Source organism: Cibotium barometz, chromosome 21, assembly GCF_041138505.1.
Source record: "Cibotium barometz isolate CiBa-2024 chromosome 21, ASM4113850v1, whole genome shotgun sequence".
Lineage (NCBI taxonomy): Eukaryota > Viridiplantae > Streptophyta > Polypodiopsida > Cyatheales > Cibotiaceae > Cibotium > Cibotium barometz.
Window position 1 is genome coordinate 47,695,010 of NC_141066.1, and position 19,620 is coordinate 47,714,629.

General features: G+C 43.5%; 1 pseudogene; it reads right to left on the reverse strand.

Moving 5' to 3' along the window:
* Positions 1-9,578: 9,578 nt before the first annotated feature.
* On the reverse strand, positions 9,579-19,473 carry LOC147627268 (uncharacterized; annotated as a pseudogene).
* Positions 19,474-19,620: the final 147 nt, after the last annotated feature.

Below are 19,620 nucleotides of genomic sequence, written 5' to 3' on the forward strand. Positions count from 1 at the left end.
GATGTATACTTCAATGAAGTCCCCTTTTTTTAGTGTGGAGATAAGAAAGGTTATCATTCAAGAGGATGGACATGTGCATGAGGGGGCTAATGCACAGCATGGACAACAAGCACCTGTTGTTGAAGAACAAAATCAGCCCATGGTTGATGGCGATGGAGTGGAACTACCGGCTATTTAGGCTCAGCCAGTTTTGAGGAGGTCTACAAGGATTTCTAGACCTCTTGATCATTATGTTCCATCTCTAGATTATGTCATGTTGATAGATTGCGGGGAGCCATCCTACTATGAGAGAAGCTATGTTGAGAGATGACAAACTTAAGTGGGAGCGAGATATGCAATTGGAAATGACAAGCTTAAGTGGGAGTGAGCTATGCAATCGAAAATGGATTCACTGCATAAGAATGCTACTTGGGATTTGGTATAGTTGCCCAAGAATAAGCAAGCATTACCTTCCAAATGGGTATACAAGATGAAGATTATGCCTAGTGATGGTGGCAAGCCAAAGTACAAAGCACGTAATTGAGTTTGTTTACCATAAAGACAATGCTCACACACATCAAAATCAAAAAAATTGAATCTAGGAACATAACCATAATGAGACAATATTTCCATTCCCTTTCTTTAGACATATGTCCTAACTGGCAATGCCACAAAGAAACACTTGGCTACTCGATTACACAGATTACGTGGTTTTTAACATTGGAAATGTGTAGCAAGTAAAGTGTGCCACATTTTGACCCATGGCTATAACAAGGGAACCTTTGGTGATTTTCCATGCATGATCACCAAATGAAGAATGATAGCCTATGTCATCCAATTACCCTATGCTGATCAAACTCTTGGTGAGCTTGGGGACATGCCTCACATTGCGAAGTGTGAAAGATGAGCCATTCTAAGATTTCAGCTACACATCACCAATGCCAACAATCTCACATGCATAGTCATTGTTGCCAAGCCAAGAACATTGCCCTTGGGAGATGCATCATATGTGTTGAACCACTCCCTATTTGGAGTAACATGAAATGATGCCCCTGAATCTAAAATCCAGTCATGCAAGGCATAGTCATCTGTGGCAACTAGATCAACATGATGCATAGCTGACGTGAAAAGAACATCATTGTCCTTTTCTTCTTCTTCTTCCATACACCACACGGTGTTGGCCTCATCTGTTTTGCCTTGGGAATCACTTTTGCCTCCATCCTGCTTCTTTTTTTTACCTTTTTCATGCCTCCATTTGTGACAATCCTTTTTTGTATGCCCCTTTTTATGGCAATAGTAGCACTCAAGTTCTTTCTTAGGAGTACGTGACTTACTCCTAGAATGTGACCCTTCAGTATTCTTCTCCTTGGTTTGTGACCGTTATTTGACTTTGAGTCCTCCATGTTCATTGTGTTGAGTTCCTCTGTTAATAGGTGACCTTAAACATCAGCACTAGTTAAACCAATCGCAAGTGCAAAAGTGCTTATAGCTATACGGAATGTATACTAGATGTCTGGGAGAGTCACCCCCATCATAAAAATAGCCTTGACAGAATCATTGAAGTTGATTCCCTTTGTAGACAGCTGGCTAAATATTGTGTTGAAGTCATTAAGATGATGTGACATAGATGTCTCCTCCTTCATCCTAAACTCCACCAACCATTTCAGCCAATAAACCTACGAGGCTACACTCTCCTTGTCATACAAGTTGCACAACTTCTGCCATAACCCATACGATGTGGTTTTGTCCTTGACATTGAAGTAAACTCTCTTGGACAGTGTGAGCATAATTGTAGACCTGGCGAGCTCATCCATCTCCATCCATTCAAAATCAGTCACACCGTTTGGCTTAACACCCTTTTATCTTGATATGTCGGATTTGCTTTTTCTACACCAGCACATTAAAGATCATCTTTTTCCAAAAGGTAAGTTAGCACCATCTAACTTTTCGATATTGAATGTGCTCTCTGGTAAAGATGCCATGCTTCACAGATTGCAAAAAATAGCAACCTTGACTACCTGTTGGCAAAAATTTGGCAAAGTCTCCCCTATAATAGGAGCAATATGTGAACCAAAAAAACTGATCTTAGCACAAAAATTGCTCACTCTAAATGGCTAAATCTGTCACTTTCTGTCAACAACCAATGTGTCAAACTCTGACCATGGCATAAAATGGCATACACATATACGGAGAAGAAATAATGATACAGTATCTAGAAATCAATATGCAATCCAATCACCGATCTATCCACATAAACGTACATCCTATTGTCAATGCAAATAGTGGGGATGTCAAGGGATTGCTCCGATACCTAATCTACCATACTCCTACACCATGCTCAGAGTACGATAGCTTCACAAAACCTCATAATGACCCACAACAAAAGGCTATGCAACTACCAAATACATCGACCACATTCAATATACATCGACAATAAAAGTCTCTCTATCATAGCTGCTATTGCAGTTTTGTCCGAACTAAGCGGACCCACAATGTCTTATACATACACTGTGAAAATGCACAACTTAGTAATGCCTACACACCAAAAACCTATCTTTGACAGTAAATGTCTGCCAGGAAAGCAAGTCCGAAAAGACTTCGCGAAACTCATGGGGGAATGCACGTAGACAAAGAAGAGCCACTGCAAAAAGAAGTCGTGAGGAAAAAGCAAAATCTGACATTGAGGTCAAGGAAAAAGAGAAATCCTCAGAAAATAAAGGACAACCTGAGGGAGGGTCGGTCTTAGCGAAAGTGCTAGAGCCTTTAAAAGCTATGCTAGATGCCTATGAAGCAAGACTGAGACCTAACCAGACCAATGAGGAGAGATTCAGAGCTTACCCAGATTCAGTGCTTGAAACAAAACGTTTAGAAATCTTTCAGAAGATGATCGAGGGTACACAAGCTCTATTGGGGAAACAAATGGACAAATAGGGGTCAATAGAGGGCCATACACGAACAAAACCGAAAATGGGACAAGTGCCTAGTGGTTCAGGGAATCTTGTCTCTGGGGAAGAAAACAAAATGGGAGAATCAAAGAGTGTGTGAAGCTATCAGGAGTGGCCTGCCCACCAAAAGAGTGAGAACTAGTGAAGCGGAGCAAACCACGGATGCTTATCTGCAGTTCACTAGGCTCCACAACCTGGGAAGAAAGGTGGCAAGAGGAGAATTTCAAGCCGAAGAAGAGGCTAGAACTGAACTGCAAACGAAGAATAGAGCTAACAGGCCTTCTGCTCTCAGCTAGATACTCCACCTCTACCTGTTCCCATGGACCACTTGGAAGAAGTACTACCGAAGCATGAAAGATTATCAAGGGAATTCCCATATCCTTAGCTGGGAATTGAAGTGGACGAACCTACATATCTCGAGCTGGGAATTGAAGTGGATGAACCTACAGCAATGGAGGTACAAATTAAAGAAGTAATGGTAGAACCTGCACGCACAAGGGATGTTCCTTCGGATCCCACACTGGTCATAGAGCCGATCAAAGAGGATACGCCAATGAAAAGACCTCTGCCGCCAGAGCAGGTCAGAGCATCAACTTCCATCAAATTAATCCCAGTCACCTCCACTTTAACGATGCCAATCAGTGTGCCAATGCCACAACCACGCCCTACTAGTACAATGGCCACTGCTTCTTCAAGTACGGCAGTTATGTTCCATGTAGATGCATGGAATGCCACAATGCAAGAGCACCTTGCACAAATGAAAGATGAGTACCTAAACCACCAAAAAGAGCAAAACTTGGCAGAAAAAGAGCTTCAATATATACGTGTTGAATTGGATATCAGTCACGCCACGTCTGCCAAGCAAGAAAGGACATTAAAAGAACTACAACTGGCATATCAACAAGTCAAAGTTGATGCAGATGACTGGCGACGAAGATGCAAGGAGGATCAAGAGAAGGCTGAAGTGGCAAGCAAAGCAAAAGAGGTGTTACAAAAGGACCAGGAAGCATTGAAAAGAGCACACCAACTCACGTTGGAGGGAATGACACTCGCTCAGAGTCAACTTCAACAGCTTCTAGCCAACCCTTTGTCACCACAGCCGGCCTCGACATCCATCTCTTCAGAAATCAGAGTGCTCAAAATTGAAAAGGAAGACTTACGGAAGCAGATTGAAGAGCTTAAAAGGCAATTAAAAGATAAAGAGAGAGTCCCAGTCCAAAGCTTTGAAATACCAGAAGCATCACATGCGCCATTGCCCACCAGACAAGAGGAAGAGGAGCTCTATTCGGAGCCTATGCCAATACAACAGAATCATCTCATGATGCCCTTGGACTTTCTGTGAGACACATATTCGGCAGAGCATGAAGATGAACCCATGCCAAGCCCACCTCGCACTTACACACAAGGGCTCATCGCCAAACTGAAGAAGTCCCTGGAGGAAGAAAAGGATCCCCTAAAGAAAGAGGACATCAAGTGGGAGCTTCAAATAGTGGAGACAGCAAGTGCAAAATTCGACAAGGTGGAGCAACTTTATGCTGCTCACCGACATTCAGCTCTCCCACTAACACTTTTGAAATTGGAACATGATATGCACATGAAAGATCTAATGCCCAAATGCCCAATGGAAGAAATAGGTGGCTACCTACCCCTCACTGAAGATGAGATTAATGGATTAGCGCCGATGGCAAATCTGGAGGATATCTTGGATTCAAAAACATAGTGCGGCAATTTTGGAGTACGCCAACGCGCCTCGCTATGCATATATCCCACTTTTTGCCCTATAAGGAGGAAATATACTTGGGAACAATATGATAGGGTAGTTAAACATTATCTAGATTATTTAAATTTCCCTATGTTACCTACTGTGGATAAGTTTTGCTCCCATAAATATTTTACTTCTTCACTTAAGCATGCAATTAAAATATACGAAGTGGTACCTGATCTATCTTGTCGAATGCTAATAAAAATAGCTCATTTACTTATACTATGTGTAGATACTTTTATTAAAAAACTACTCTTCTATAATAGGCCTTGGGAGCATATGCTCGAAGATAACTAAGCATTATCATTTGATCTAAATAAGGGTCCTAACCGCATGCAAATCATGGGATTCTATGCCAGGTGCCAATTTTTGCCATCATATTATATGCAGACCTTTGAAGAAATGTTCATTACAAGCTTCATAGAGTCAGGTCTTGCAATTTTTGGGCCAAATGTAAAGAATCCAACACTCCGATATGTGGCATACAAAGATGCCGAGGAAGGCGACCCCATTCATCAGGCGATACGCCAACACGAAGAATCTATACGCCAAGAGGAGGTTCGCAAAGCTACCAGCTACGCCCTCTCCCGTGGTCCTTTCGGATGAAAACCAATTTTGAAGACCGCTACCCACAGTTTTGAAGACCAAGGGCACTACTACAGTGTCCGAGGACGGACACCGAATTAGGTGGGGGGGAGATGTTTCGCCAAGTTCTATAAAGCCAGATGTTGTCGGCAAAAACCATCATTTGTATGTAAAAATCCCGTCAATTTTGTAATTCAAGGGCTAATACGGCTTCCAATTTGTAAATATGAGCTATCCTAGGAGACTCTGATAGTGTAGGGATTATATACTCTGAAGCCAATACTACTGGGTATATATACCGTCACTTTGTAATTTCAAAGTAGGACCATTCTCTTGTACAAGTTTTGAAGAGAAGTGAAGAGTTGAGCTTGTCAAAGTTTGCGGTGATTTTCTAGCACACTTACTACGTGCAAACGAGTGAGTATTTTACACTGAGCTTTCATGCATGTGTTCTTTAATGTGTTTGCTTGATTTTGATGTGCTCTGTGCGTCGTTTGAGTTCGTGTGTGCATCGTAGTCGTGTGTGTGTGCAATCTATCCATGGTCGTAGTTAGCTGCTAATAGAAAATACCATTTTTCGACATAAAACCACATATGGGATCCTTGTTGCGACTAGTAGAATGAGGATATAGACCAAATCGTCACTTTTTTGACACATTTTCGTGTGATACGCGATTGTGTCATGTGCTTGTTTTGGTACCGAAACGCTGCCAGATTTGGACCAAGTCTTAGGGATAGCTTCCTTACACCTTAGGACACTAGTGTGTGCTTAGAGATCATGGTTTAGTGTGCCGAATCCTTGTAGATCTGCATTCGTGCTCTCTACCTACGTCGTGCATCTAGATTATGATTTCTCCTCATCTAGTGATTCCGAAGGCATGGATAGAGTCTTGGTAGCTTAGGTATTCATTACTTGTCATAGGATGTTGATTTGGACTGTATCTCATTAGCATATCAGCAATTACTATCCATAGGTTAGTGCGTGAGCTCATATGTATGTTCTCATTGCATTTGGCCTATTTGATTCACCTAGACTAACAATCTAGCGTGGCCTCCGTCTGTCCATAGCTATGGGTCCCCTACGGTATTGACATTGTATGTGCGTTGCCACGTAGGCCGCTGTACTGACACGATTCGCAGTCACTCCATGCGAGAGTGATGGCGAGGACATAGCCCAAAGCCAATGGAGATGGCAATGGCTAGCTTCAAGGAGCACTCAGCACCCAACCCACAAGCATTGCATAAAATAAGAAAGAGAAGGAGCTTACTTCATAGACTTAGAGTAGAGAATAGAGAGAAGAAATGGAAGTTCTTCATTAATCATAGGACCTTGAACCTCATGTAGTACATATAGAAGAGAAAGATTGAGAACTATGATGAGCTTGAGAGCACAAGAGCTTCTCTATAGCTTCACAAGAGCAAATGGCAAAAAGCCCCTCCAATCTCTACTCCATTCACTTATGTAAAGATTTGGCAAAATTAGTCTACATTTGATCGACCGGACACTTACTAAGCCAAAACGAGAGAGCGTGCCCTCAAGAAAGCCCCAATCTACCTGATCATAGGCTTTCTCAAAATCCAATAACAGCACCACCAAATCCTCCCGTCGCAAAACAAGCCAAAGCAATAGCCTCCCAAAAAGTAAAGATGTTGTCAAGGATACTCCGTTCCTTGATGAAACCAGTTTTCATCGCATGTATCAAATCCCCAAGAAGTGGCTGGATCCTCAAACCAAAGCCTTCGCCAAGAGTTTGTATAATGTAAGGATCGTGATAGGCCTCCACTGCCGTATGTCGTCAACAGTCGTCAGCAGACACTCCTTCCCCCTTGGGGATGAGAAATATCAGGCCCTCTGAAAATCTCTGTGGCATCTGCCTACTAGTGGCCAGAATATGCTAAAAACCTCTGTAGAGGCCCAATCTCAAAAGGCCCCAATACTGCATATAGAAGGCTGGGGTCAGTCCATCCTCCCCAAGGCAACTATTGCGGGGGAGAGCCCTCAAAGCATCATGAAGCTCTGTCTCAAGCAAAGGCTGTGCTAAGGCTATGCACATACGGTCCGTGACCCTGTGCTATATGTGTCTCCACACCTGCTGTGTCGGCAAGCATCCTGCCGCTTAGAAGGAGCATCTGCTGATAACAACTCCTGATGATAAAAGGCAGTAGCTGTCTCCCGAATCTCTGTCGGCTCCACTGCAAGAGTACCATCAGGTCTCCTAAGCTGTCGCACCCCTGCCCTAGCATGGCGAGGGCCTGTGATCTCAAAGAACTCTCCAGTGGCTCGATCCCCAAGCTGAGTCCACTGAGAGGCCTGTCTGTGGTAGAAGAACTCATAGCGACGCTCCTCCACCTCGCGAATCTCCTGTCTCGCCTGGCCCAGTTGAGCCTCTATCCAAGTACAGACTGGCTGCTGTGCTGCTCCTGCAAACGCTGTAAAGACATAAGTCCCCTGCACAGCCTGCGCTCTCTCTCTCTCTCTCTCTCTCTCTCTCAACTCCTCGAGACGATGCCTCGTTGTCTCATGAAAGAACATACTGATCTCATGCAGCCCTCTGGCATAGTGCTCTGCTGTATCCACCTTTGCGCCTAGAGCGGCAGTCCATATCCTCTCAACCTCAGCTGCTAGGCTGCCGTCTATGAGTATCCTCTCTGGGATCCTCAACTGCTGGCCGGCAGGCGGACATTGATCCTCCATAACCAACACAACCGACGCATGATCAGAAAAGGAAGAACCACCCAATATCCCTGTCACACCGCCACGCTCCCCTAGTAGCCAGTCTCACTGACATAAAACCGATCAAGCCAAGATAGGTTGGTATCTCCTTGTCGGCAGTCCGACACCTGAAGAACCTCAAGCTGCCTGGGGAGCGGGTGAAAGCCTCATGCTGCCGTACATCGGAGATCCTCAAAGACATACAAAGCCTATCCCAGGCGGCTAACTCGCTGCCATGTACCGCAGTCTGCTGACTGCCCCCAATCCGGTCAGATGGGACCTAAAGCATGTTAAAGTCGCCCCCAACACACCAGTGATCCACAAGAGGCAGTGCATCTACAATGCGCATCCAAAACTCAGATTGTGCACTCGCGTGATTAGGGGCATAGACATTCAGCACTCCAATGTGCTCTCCCTGAAAACGCATCGTGATGTACTAGGCTCGGCCTGGGACAATAATGCCCCTGTCCACAATAGCATGTTGCCATGGCTCCGCAATATTCATACATACCCCTCCCTGGCCGCCCAAGTGGCCAGACCAGAATGTCTCATATCTATCTGCAAGCACCGAGCCAAAACGATGAATCCTGCTCTCACTCAAATGGTGCTCTTGCAGCATTAGAATATCTATAATGCCCCCAACAAGGCATCTCTGCAGCTCTCCTGCCATAGACGGCCTCTATAGCTCGCATACTATGTACCGCCTAGGCCCAAAACATTCCATGAGATAATCCTCATGGCCGACCAGAGAGTAGGAAGCTGGGGACTCAGCTTTGCGCAGTGTTTTCGGAGGGGGAGTAGTCCCCATCCGAGCGACTGCGAGTCTGTCCTCCAACCTCGTGCTCCCCTAATCAAATGCCAAGGTGACACTCTCTGTCAGACTGTCCTCATAAATGCATACATATCCACGTGCTCTAGCCAGATCGACCACGATCCTCACCACCAAGTGGTGGATCCCAGCGCTGTCCACAGTCCCAGATACATGATATCGTGCTAGCTCCCACAACAGCGTGCTAGCACCTCCGTCACATCTGAGTCTCCCACGTGGTGAGAGAACTCGACCGCCTGAGTCCGCAAGCACTCATAGGCCAAGTCTGTTGTCCACACCACTCCCGAGAGCTCGACCCACAGAGGGGGAAGGAGAAGCCCATTGAAGCATCTATGGCATCCTCCCCTCTCGCAGGAAGTATCAAAATATGCACTCAAATCGGTGCAGGAGCATGAATGTCCTCAACTCCAAAGAGGCGCGTGTAAGAAGGAAAAGGGTGAGGCCCGAATCGGCATGGTGGTGCGTGGGGGGACTCCCCTGTCTACGGCACTGCTCAGCGATCGCGACGAGCAACAGGTGAGTGCCAGGAAACTGCTGGCTCCAGCGGTGGTGGAGGGGGTGGAGAGGATGCAGTAGGGGAGGTGAGGGGGGACGGGGGGGCGGGGGGGCGGCGAGGAAGGACCTAGCTGCTCCTGGCGAGGTAGTGAAGAGGGCACAGGAGGAGGAGGGGGGGTGGTGGAGACGGTGGGGAGGAAGTCGAGGCTGGGAGCGGGGGAGCCGGCATCTCCTGATCTGCTGAAGACTCAGGAACCTCTTGATGAAGAGTCACAAACTGGTTCCTGAGAGGAACCCACTGCTGTTGCGTCTGCTGCTGTTGGGCCTGTTTACTAGCAGGCTGCCTCCCTCTACGGCGCCCACTGGCGGCGGGCTGCCACTCAGTGTCGGTTGCAAGAGGGGGTGTGGTAGAAGACTGAGCTGCTGCTCCAGTAGGAGCTGGCTGCTCTGAGGCTGGAGCCTACTGTTGTGGTGAAGTACAAGGCCGCCGTCGGGGGCAGGCTTTGGCCCCGAGTACTCGACCTTCTGTGAGAAAAAACCCTCCCTTGCAGGAGCACTGCCTTTGGTAGGGACAGCAAATCTCACACCAAAACTCAAACTGAAGGCAAGCCACCGAAGCTGCTGTAGGGTATGCTTTCATAACCGACCCAAACAGGGAGCCAATCTTGGGAAACAAAAGGCGCTCTCCCCTCTCGGCCTCCGCAGCTGGATCAAACCCATGGTACCACGGGCTAAAGAACGCCCAAGCACCGTGAATGTCAAGCAGGCTCATGGCAAGAATCTTGGCCACGCTCTACTCTTCTGCGAACTCTATCTGGTAGTAGCCGCGGCCAAGAATCCGAACGTCCAGGCTCCTGTGCCGACATCTGCAAGAAGGCGGAGAAGATCCCGAATGGGGGTAAAGGCGCGCAGGCGAGGGTGCAGGCGGGGGGGCGCGCAGAGCGATGGCAGGGGAAGGTAGCGTGGGCTTCAACGAGCTCAATAATTTTCTTTGCTCTTAGTAAAGTTTTGTTCAAAGACCTCTAACTTTCAAGAAAGAGAAGAGAGCTTTATGCCTTGTTAGTAGAATATAGACGCAAACAAACATAAAGCCAAAGATATGGAGGCAACATTTTCTTTAAAATCATAAAAAAATCCATATAGGAATAAAATCTACTCCTAGTAACCTCTTTTTCCAAGGGGTTTTGGTGGGTGGACATTGGTATCTCTTATATAGCTGGTGTGGTAAAAACATGTTTTGGAGTATTTAGTAGCTAGATAAATGTTATCCATGCAATCCTTTTGTAGTTTTGTACAACCACTTCAAGCATGAGGCGAAACACTCTGGAAATTAAATAATTTGAGTGGTATGTATTAAGCTGTTAGAGATTTCAAATGCAAAGTCTCAACTCTTAAGGTATTCTTAAGGTGAAAGGGATGCTCATTAAAGGATGACACGTAAGTTTGCAAGAGGTAGGTAATGTTAATGTATTGTTAACTTCAAAAAATTATTGAGGTGAGCGCCCGACAAATGTCACATGTACACTCATCAAAGGCTTCTTTCTCGCTCTTGGAATGTCTCTTGCTGTTGGTGCTTGCGGTGACAGTGCTCTGGCAGGAGAGCCACTCACATACACACGCGCGCAGAGGATGCTCTCTCTCTCTTTTCCCCTCTGCCATGGCGAGGCCTCCTTTCTGAGCATTATCTGAGCATCCATCGCTCCATCTCCTGCAGGTAAACAGAGCTTCTAGAGAGAGAGAGAGAGAGAGAGATTCCACAGTAGAGAGAGAGTGAGAGAGAGAGAGAGAGAAAGAGACTCCTACATGGTAGGAGAGAGAGAAAGATATTAAAGTAGAGCTATATATATATATATGTGTGTGTGTGTGTGTGTGTGTATATATATATATATAAAGTTATAATATGAATAGTAAAAGGTTTTCTTTTCAATATTATAAAGCCCAAATATAAAACCATTAAACTTTGTTGAAATGGAAGGGGATTTTTGGGGGTGAGGGAGGGCGCAAGGGTTTGTGATAATTCATGGGTCGGTAGGGGCAGCGAAAAAAAAATGAGAACCATGGTGATTTAGAGAACAAAAAATAAAAAATATTGGTGGTTTTCGATTGAGGGTCCGGTTATTAGAGCAAGAGATATGAATTTTTGAAATAAGCGAAGCGAGTAGTATGATGCGGAAATTAAAATGCTCTGAAAATTAAATAATTCATACTATACTAATATACTTAGTATCTAAATGTTTTTTTCTTTAAAGCAAAAAACTTAGATTTTCTCCATCAAAACAACCTATCTAAAAGTTACACTTTAAAGTTCTAAGTTTTCTTTAAAGCAAAAAACTTAGAACTTTACTTTAAAGTTAGATCTCTCCCTCTCTCTTTGTTGCAAAAGGTTTCTTTCCCCCTCTTCCTTTGAAATATACTTCTTTTGAACTATTTTTAATAAACTATACTTTTTTTTTTAAAAGCAAAAGAAGGAATGCTATATTTGTCGTGTGGATGTAGACAATGATGTCCATATTAGTATCAAATTTTTACCCTTGATAGGTGATTGTTGTTGCTTACCACTTTACAATTTATTATAATGGTCTTTGTGTAATTAATTCTCTTTTTAAAAAAATTAATTTGTTGCTAGCTTGTCTCCTCTCTCAATGACTACATTTGCAAAATGGATCATACATGGGACAAATTAAAGATAAGGCAATCTCTCTTTTTCTCTCTCTCCCCCTTTTCCTCTCTTCTTGTCTCTCTCTCTTACTTAATCTATCTCCCTATATGTTTACACCCCTCTACCTCTCTTTTACATGATTTTAAAGCCCTTCAAGAATGACATATATCTTGACTTTGGCTTTGATATATATTTTTTATATATTTCTTCATTCTCTATCTCTTAGTTTTAGAATAATATTCATCTTCTGCTCACTTACTTAAGCTAGGTATTGGAAGAATTCAACTCTTCATTGGTCCCCCTGGGGTCCCATTATGGAGGAGGTTGGTCTGGATAAGCAGTCGATTGAAATTGCAAGAAAGCTCAATAATAAGGGATTTGACACGTTGGGCTCTTTTTGGAATCATCAACAAGGAGGGTGGCTATCACTGGAGAGCCACCCTGAAGTCAGTGCATAACCTATCCTTGCATGAAGAGGTCCTAATTGGGAGAATTCTTAATATACTTAGTAACTGGTCTCCTCCACCTTGCTCACCTCCAATGGAATGGAATGCCTGGAAGTGGCCAGGGGAACAAAAATTCGGATATCCCGTGACTAAGACCGTTTACGAGAAGCTCTGCAGGGGGGACGATTGGGTAATGAACTTGAACAAGATTTGGTACAAAGAATGGAATGTAAACAAATGGAAGCAAGTACTTGAGAATATCTGGAGGGCCAACTGTGAGGACAAGCACAAATATTTTCTGTGGAAAATATTGTTTGGGGTCCTCCCAACTGGAGACAAGATCAAAGCAAGAGGGATAGGTGATGGGAGCTATATCACGTGTAACCATCACCCACTTGATCTGGGGATGTCCAAGAACTAAAGAGTTCACAGGAAGAATATGCAAATTGGTGTTGACACACCTAGGGGTGCCTTTCTTTAGACAGGAATTGGCGTTGGGTTCTAGATACATGGAAAATGAAGACCTAGTCACATCTATTTGTATTGTCAGAGCCACAACGCTTAGAGCAATTTGGCTCTCTCAGAACGAGAAACTCTTCCAGAAGAAGGAAGGAATGTTGGTGGACGCAGATCAAGTGTTGGATACTTGCTGGTGGCAGCTACATAAAAATAAAAAAGAGAAGAGGGCTTTGAGGAAGAGCTAGATGGAAGAAAGGGGCTAATGCCTCGCAATATTTTTGTACTTGACAAAATACCCTCCTGTATACAAAGGATATGCCAGGGAATTATGTAGCTTGTAGTGATTAATTCAATGAAAGCTCAATTGAGCATTATAAAAAAGAATAATATTCATCTCTCTCTCTCTCTCTCTCTCTCTCTCTCTCTCTCTCTCTCTCTCTCTCTCTCTCTCTCTCTCTCTCTCTCTCTCTCTCTCTCTCTCTTAGAAAAGAAAACAGTGTTTGTTGGCAAAGGTGTGCCTAATTTTATCCAAGAATGTGCACACCAACTTAAGTTAATGGAAAAAGGAGAAGAAAAAATCAAATAAAATACTTTCTCTTATGAATTTCATCTCTCTCTTTCTCTCTAACTACCAAACGACTCGTGTGTGTGTGTGTGTGTGTGTGCGCGCGCGCGGAGAGACCTGCGACCTGTTCGCTTCTGTCTTGCAACCTGTTCGCTTCTGGCCTGCAACCTACTCGCTTCTGTCCTGCGACCTGCTCGCTTCTCACCTGCCCGCTTCTCAATTGCGTACTACTTGCCTGCGTAAGCTTCTCGTGTGTGTGTCCTGATTTGACTGTGTGAACTGTTGAAAATACAAGTGAATAGGGTGTGTGCGGGAACAAGCCCTTGGTTAGAGGCTGTAAAAGAGAAGATGTAATTGTGAAAGAACCTGTGAAAAGGTTAGAAGAATCTACTGGGAGAGAATATTCTGGGAGTGAATCATGGAGAAAAGAGAAGAGGTGGAGAGAATTAGGCAAAAGGTGGAGATATTCTGGGAGTGAATCATGGAAAAATCAATGGGATTTGATGCTTGATAAGTCCCTTGGCTGGGATGGCCTTTTTGGGATGATTTGAAAGAATTCCTCTTGCAAATGATCAATGTTGCCTGGCAAGAAAATCAGTTGCCGCACTCTTGGAAGCATGGCATAGTCAAACTTGTGCCCAAAAAACATCTGTGTGAACATATGTCAGATTGGAGGCCTATTACTTTGATGCCTGTAGTTTACAAACTCATTACCAAAATGATTGTGCATAGGCTTCACAGGATACTGGATGCGGGACTTCATCCTCATCAATATGGGTTTGTGCCGCGAAGACAAATCCATGACAATATATCCAATGCCTTGACTGCAATTGAATATGCTAAGTATTCGCATCAAGATGTGCTTATATTGCATGTGGATATTGCTAAGGCATTTGACACTGTTCAATGGGATAAGATGGCAAATGCAGTTTACTGGCTTTATTCTGGCTCTACTTTTCTTGGGGGTCATCTATCTCGGTCATGGACATTGGGTCGATCAGTTAGATAGGGCTGTCCTCTTAGTGCTCTCTTATATGCCATTGCGACCCATCCCCTTTTAATGTATCTTGATCATCTTACAAACACAGGACACAGATGACTGGTCTTAAAATCCCTGGAGCTGCATCTTTTTTGGCACAAGCATATGCTGATGATTCCTTCTTTATGCCACAGAACTCTTCCCTGGAAGTTCAAATGCTTATGACCACTCTTTCATTGTATGGCTTGGCAGTGGGATTGCATGTCAATTTTGACAAATCTAAATTACTTCCCCTGAAGCAATGTGACTGGCATTCTATTCTTTGGTCGGGTCAGGTGGTGCATTCCAAAGATGTAGTCAGGCATTTGGGATATCCCATAGGATGGCATATCACCAGGAAGCAGTAGCTAAAATGGATCTTCCAAAGACTTCAACATAAACTGGAATACTGGAAGATTTCTACTTGGCCTCTTCATGTCAAGCTCAGAATAGTACAGTCCATTGTAATGTCCTATGTCCAGTTCTATTTGCCTTTGCTGCATTGGTCCTCCAGGGATATTTTAGCCTTTATGTCTCAAGCTATGGAGATGTTATGGAGGACAAAAACTGCTGTGAAGGCATTGAGACTGATGAAGATGGAAATGGTGTGCTCTCCTAGGATGCATGGTGGACTTAATGTCCTCAATATAAGATATCATGTACTTGCAAGGAAGGCGACTATGCTGCATACTTTTTTCCGCCAACAACAGCCATGGACTTGTATGCTAGCATCCATGTGTGTCAACATGAGGACTTCTGCTTATGGTCATTGGATTGCTGATCATTGGGAGATTGTCATTGGGAGATTTGTAGGGAAGATACCTGGCTGTCCTTTCTCTACTGCTATGATACTTGACTAGAAACAAGTACTTTCTAAGGTCCAATGGGCTCCTGATAATTGCTCTGGGACAAACTCAATGAGGAAAGAAAGTATTCATTGGAGTGCCATCTTTGACATTCCACTCGCTTTACAGGAACCTGTTCGGGCATACAATCTCATGAAATTGGGAATTAGATACATACATGATGTGGTAGATGATCAGGGCTATGTCTTATCTTTTCCTCAGGCCACTGCTTCCTATGCATTGGGAATGCATCATAGGTCTATATGGAAGAAAATTGCTGATTTATTACATCCTTTTCTACCTGTTCCTCCTGTGGTGGCTGACACAGACAAGCTTACGGATTAGCAATTGCAACCCTCTGCTACATGCACTCATCCTATTCCTCTTCCCGCCTTAACCTCCATCAAACCTTACAGGCTTCTTCAGCCTGCTCCATGGATTCAGCAACATGCACTCATCCTATTCCTCTTCCCGCCTTAACCTCCATCAAACCTTACAGGCTTCTTCAGCCTGCTCCATGGATTCAGCAACATGCTAATTCTCTGTGGCATATAAGGAAGCCCCTCTCATGGTGGCGGAAGAATCTCGGGATGTTATGGAAGTGTAAAATGCCATTGAAACAAAGACTTTTTCTTTGGAGATGTATGATAGGCACATTGTGTCAGTGGGGGTCACATTTGCTAAACGTCGCATTGTACCATCCACATGTTTAAGATGTCAGGCTCCTTCAGAGACTGTTCTTCATTTGCTTTGGCACTGCCCATGTTCTAGGATCCTCCTCAGGAGAATTTCAGATTATCTTCGGCTCCGTTTCCCGACTCACAGATTTGGGAAACATTTCTAGCTCTTTGGCAGATTTATGAGGTCTTTGTCTCAATACTCACTATTTCTCTCTTGGGTGAGATATTGGGCTCTTTGGACAATCTGGAGTGAGCATAATTTGGCATACTTGGGTCGGCAGATTCACAAGTCATATGAATCTTTCTGAGCCTCATTGCGGCTTATATGATGCCTGCCATGAGGGTGATATGGATGCTTCTTGCATAGAGCTTTTCTTTTTATGTTTCTGATCTTTGGGATACTCTCCATTTCGGAGACCTCCCATCATGTAAATTTATGAGCATATAAATATACTGCACTGGATATTACCAAAAAAAAAAGTGTGTGTGTGTGTGTGTGTGTGTGTGTGTGTGTGTGTGTGTGTATAAAAGTTGCATACTCGAACATCACGTGTTAATGCATGAATACACTCAAACTCATATTACATAATTTTATATCTTTATGGCACCATCTAGTAATGAGTGGATATTATTATGCTCACTTAAAATGTCATAATATGAAAAAGAAGTCTTGAAGAAAAAAAGAAGTTAATGCACTCCATTAAGAAAATTTTTGATGTAGTGTAAGCTTCGAGCTAATTAGATATTAAATACATATAAAATAGTTATTATATTAGAATTGCTTTGCAAGTTGAGAAGCTTAAAATGTGATAGATTAATAAGGCTAATCTTTTGCACCCATGGAAAGTGCAAGAATGTTAAAAAGACAAGACCCCAACTTAGTCATTTGTAAGAGTTTTCAAAATTTAACGGGGGAGTTTGGCGTAGCGGTTTGAGTGTGTGGGTGTATAGTGGGGTGTGTAGGTTCAAACCCTGCTCAGCTCCCCACGTTACCAATAAAAAACTGTTCGCCCATGTTAGCATGTGGCATTGCGGAAAAAAAAGAGTTTTTAAAATTTACTTTTTTTGTGCTTTGTAAAAGTGGGCATGGATTTGCAAGTCTTTTCAAGATTTACTTTTTGCACATCTATTTTGAAAAGGCGGCCACATGGATGGTTGAAGGGCAATATCTTTATCCATGGCACCCACCTATACCCTAGATTTTCTTGTCAATATGAACACCCTTTCTTTTAGATGTGTTTGTCAATTTAAAGAGTCATGATTTTTATCTACTTAAAGATTCATATATAAACATTCATATTGATTTGAAAAAGAAATGAGTGGAAACTAAGTTCACTCCCCTATTTTGCCTCTCAAATTGGATAATTCTATGAATAACCTCACATATCATTTGTTGTTGCTCCTCTAGATTAGTGGCGCTAGATGTAGATCGTAGGACTTCTAACTAACCTACATGGTATGTGTAACCCGTGTATAGGTCAGTTAGAGTCTCTGTGTGTAGATCATATTCCCAATTTTCATTGAGAAATATCCTATCCAGACTTGGTGTGCCAAACGGTTCTCTTGAAGTGGACGCAATGTCACTTCTTATGGATTGGCTTCTAGGGACCTCTACTTTAGGAAGAGCATAACACCGTATGCGAGCCACGAATGGCTGCAAGCATACAACCAGGAAAGCAAGCTCAAACAGAATGCAAAAGGTGTGTCACTCACCGCTCAACCGCCGCCTTGAAGGATTCCCGCGTCGCAGTGAAGAAGGAGCCGCCGTCGCCGCTCTATCGCCTCTCTGCCGCCGTGCCGCTACTCAGTGCTCGATCGCTCTCTCACTCTCTCTCTCTCTCTCTCTCACACACACGCAGGAGAAGGAAACCAAGGAGATAAGGCAAGAGCACTCTTGTATTCACAACACATGAGAATGAGGGTTTTAGGGTTACATTTGACTCTTATAGGTGACTTGGCCGTTCACACATGGGCGCCCATACATGGCCGGCCGATCTTAACCCTTACCCTGCTGATATTCAAGGTGCGCCTCTCATCGGCGATCACCCAATCCCCTTACCCTTAACATATGGTGCCGACAAGCCCGGCCCATGACTCAGAATATGTAAATTAATGACGTAAAACATAGTACGTCTCAATGTCCGTCATAGGTTAACACCCATGATGATCTACCAGGTCTAAGCCCTATAGATACTAGTTATGTATGCCACTTGTAGCATGCGTATACTGATCCAACTGGTCTTGACTTAATTGGAGCATTGGGTGTTACTAGTCCTTCTACAAAAGACACTTTAGGAGCACTTGGTGCTAGCATTGGTAGTGTACTTGGTATTGGACGTGGTACAAATACATAAGTTTTGAAGTCCCAAGTGATGGCTTCATTTTTTTCAAATCTAGAGATAGGTATTGCTAGGTATGTGAAGCCTCTTACCTCGTCTTCTAAAACAAGAGATTCCACTCCTAGCCATATTTATCTATGAAGATTACTAAGCGAAGGTGTTCTATAGCCTCATGGACAAAAATGTGAAGCACTTTTTCATCAAAGAGGCTATATTCCATTGGGCCTTCTCGTACATAAAAAAACTGTGTACCCATGTCTTCCCTCTTGTCTCAAGGGGGGGGTGTCAGTTAGTGTACACATAACATAGCACCTTCATTAATAGAGGGGAAGTTTTTAATTAGGTGGACTTACATGGTGTATACATGCAAGAGGGGGTTTTTTAAAATAGTAGTCTAATGTATATCATGTATGAAAATTTACAAGGGGGGCACAAAAATTAAATATCACAATATGTATATATGCAATACGGGTATAAACAATTATCTTGAAGAATATAAAAATTTAGAGATAGAGGTATTTTAAATACATGTTTGCTTAAACATGATTATATAGGGTTTTATAGGGTGACCCCCAAGCCTCTTGTACAAGGCTCTTGTGATATCATCTATGGGAACTCTTTGAGTTCACATAGAATTTTATTAACCTTAGATTTGGCTCGATTGGCTTGGGTGGCACTTCATCTCCATAATGCACTTCTCATGGCACTATACCTCCCATTGTATCCAATACATTAGGATTTTCCACTAGCAGTTACATTACTCCATCTCTACCCATGTAGCAATCATTTTGGAAGTTTATCCATGGTGTTGGATCAAAGTCTAAGTGATGGTCCTCAACCTTGGTTGCTTAGTGATTCATAAAATTCCTATAGATCTTGGCACCATAGGTATTCCCCATGTGAAACTTGATTTTGGTATTGTAGTCCAACTCGATTCCTTGGGATCTTGAGGGGTTTGATGATGTGGTGTCCATACTTAAGTTTGATTGAGTTTCGTACACTAAGTCCTCTAGTGGTTCACTCACATGCGACTGTGACCTAGCTGTGCTCTCTTGTGTTGATATTCCACTCCCAACGTCAATTCCAATGGGGTTTCCCAATCTATAGAATGCTCCTGACCTTAGGTGCATAGAGTTTACTGAGCAAATAGGCATTCCTTGGGGCTAGGTTTCCTTTGAGATTTTCAACCCTAATTTCCCTTTTTGTGCGCGTGTGCTTGCAAAACTCTCAAAAATGGAAATTTCTCAAAATAGGCTCAAAATTCAACTTTTTACATTCTAACTTCACATAATGCTTCTAGC